General features: G+C 36.7%; 1 pseudogene; it reads right to left on the minus strand.

Moving 5' to 3' along the window:
• Nucleotides 1-287: 287 nt before the first annotated feature.
• Nucleotides 288-1603, minus strand: LOC116110234 (annotated as a pseudogene).
• Between the last annotated feature and the right edge of the window lie 937 nt (nucleotides 1604-2540).

Consider the following 2540-nt stretch of genomic DNA (forward strand, 5'->3'; position numbering starts at 1 on the left):
AAAACGGTCCTAATTCTTTTATTTTATTTTTTTCCCGGTAAACAGTCCAAAATCTTTAATAATTTTACCAAACATGCTTTTTGTCTGGATGAACATTTTTCTTCAATATTGAAACAAAAGCCAAGCGAAGAAATAAAGTAAAATAACAGAGCATTTTAAAGAAAAGCTTTGATAAATGAACTCTTAATTTTCATTAGCTTTTAATACTCCAAACGATGAAACCTTTTTGTGGAGATTTTTGAATTGAACCCACAGTTTTCTTATTATAAGCAGTCTCCAATGGTTTCCGGCAGAAACGCAACTACAGAAGCAACAGGAAACAGGAAAATCAAATGGATAAATCTTGTTTACTTGTGTTGGGAGCCTTTATAAAACCCAGATGTGTAGAGTTTGCGACTTTAGTCAAGGTTTTCAACTCATAAGCAAGCCAACAGCTTGATGTTTCCTGATGGTAAAAGTACCCCAAACACTTGCAATCTCTTGTAAATTTAATGCCACAATCTTCCACCTTGATGGGTCCATTATATTTACTCATGTAATGATCAACTCATTCGATCTTTTAATAATGAAAATCATTCACCCCACAAGAAACTAACTTCTTAGCCTCACACTCCTTACTCCAACCCAACAGCCCATTTTCTGATGGGCAAGCAACACATTGATTGTCATCACGCACCCCAAATTTCCCACACCTCTCTGGCAATTGACACTCACTTTCCCAAGATGAATCTTTGGAGAAGAAAGTGAAAGTCTCTTCCCATGCACCCCAAAAAACCTTGTCGTAGTAAGTGTAGACCCTGAGATTTCCATCAATACCTAACTGAAGAAATGATAATGTGCTGTTATATTTTGGCCTAGCCAAAATGAAAGTGCCACCACTCGAGACCTCCAGAGTTAGTTCATAAGCAAAATTCTTATCACTTTCCGGAGCAGAATTGAATTTCACATACTCTGAAGAGGTATCCTGAATATTAAGCGTTTCGGATGTTCAGTAGTACGGAATAGGCCGTCAGGATTTGATCTGATAATACATTCCCATCGTTTAGGCTCCATCACTAAGCTGTAAGGACCATCTACGTTTTCTTTAGCGGATGCTAGACTCACGAGCTTGGTTGCATTTCCAGCCCGAAGAGATTGACCCACCAAAAGAGTGTCAGTTGGGTAGTCAAAACTTTGCCAAATGAAATTGCCCTTTGAATCATGAAGCACCATGTTCCCATTTGACAGTAATTTGAATCCTACAACACCCTTGTTGGCAGTGTTTGTTTGCCAAGCAATGGTGCCATCAACATCGGCCAAGACAAGATTTCCATCGGTTCCGAGTGTGAGGGTGGCGTTTTAACCAACCGGTTTGCCCCGGTTGGCTTCCCAAACCCAAGGGAAGAGTGATTCCGACCGAGTTAAAAGCCATGCGTAGAGCAAGAGTGTAAGCATTTGGGGTGGTGCTATAGAAGCAAAGTTGAAAAGGTGCGTTGAACGCATCTAGAACTCTGTAATTCCCATCATACTCAACAACGTAGTATCCAAATTCGCCTTCGTTGACAGACTGAAATGTGTCTGAGGGAGGAACAGAAGCTTTAACAGTGGCGAAAAAGAGTGATAATTAGAAGAAGCAGAACTTAAAGCAGATGAAGATGACGTTCTGCTTAATTGTTCTAGTTTTGGTTTGGCTTGATGTTGTAGTTCAAGCTGAGGATCAAGGCTCTATTTATAATAGCTAAAGAGGAATATACATAATCTTAACATTGAATTTCATAATTGTTCTTGTACATAAATTAAGCAGCCCATAAACTTGACAGCGATGTTTTGGATTTTGTGTTGTTCTTCATTTGCAAGTATTCATGTGGAAGGCGGCCACTTGAAATTAAGTTATGTGATTCAAACCTTATCTGTTTATACCAACTAGAGTGTAAAAAATTCTTTCATTTTCATTGGTGCATGTATTTTGTTTCTGGCTCAAATGTTTTTGACGTTATTGACATAAAGAGTAGCTTTCATCGCCTTTGCACCAATCAATTTGTTCTACTGCAGAAGTTTCTATAGAAGTTGATAATGAGCCAATTTACATAAGTTTGATCGTTGATTCTTAATCAGTTCAATTAATTAAGGCGTCTAATTAATGAAGGTACCTCTCAGCTGCTTTACAGGCTCCCTTTTTAGGAACTCAAGTATCTTAAATTGGCATATACTAAGACTGGATAAACCATTTCACTAAAAACAGGCCAAAATTTTGATATATTTCTTACCAGTTTGCCCCAAAAGGATAAGTGGATTCGCCTACTTTTTATATTTTTATAATGCTTTTCATGTTTTCTTTATCCCACATTTGCTCATATTCTTCTTCGGAGGTTGTCTGTACGCATAAATTTTCATTTTCTTAGAAGTATTTGATACTCATTACTGACCAGTACTATAAAATGACAGAAGAAAACAAATAAATGTTTGGTAGATCTGTGATATACATAAAAAAAAAAAAGAAAAAATTCTATACAGATCAATATGATATAAAGAAGTATAAATATGTCTATAAATTTAAAATA

This window comes from Pistacia vera, unplaced genomic scaffold (assembly GCF_008641045.1).
Source record: "Pistacia vera cultivar Batoury unplaced genomic scaffold, PisVer_v2 Contig6, whole genome shotgun sequence".
Lineage (NCBI taxonomy): Eukaryota > Viridiplantae > Streptophyta > Magnoliopsida > Sapindales > Anacardiaceae > Pistacia > Pistacia vera.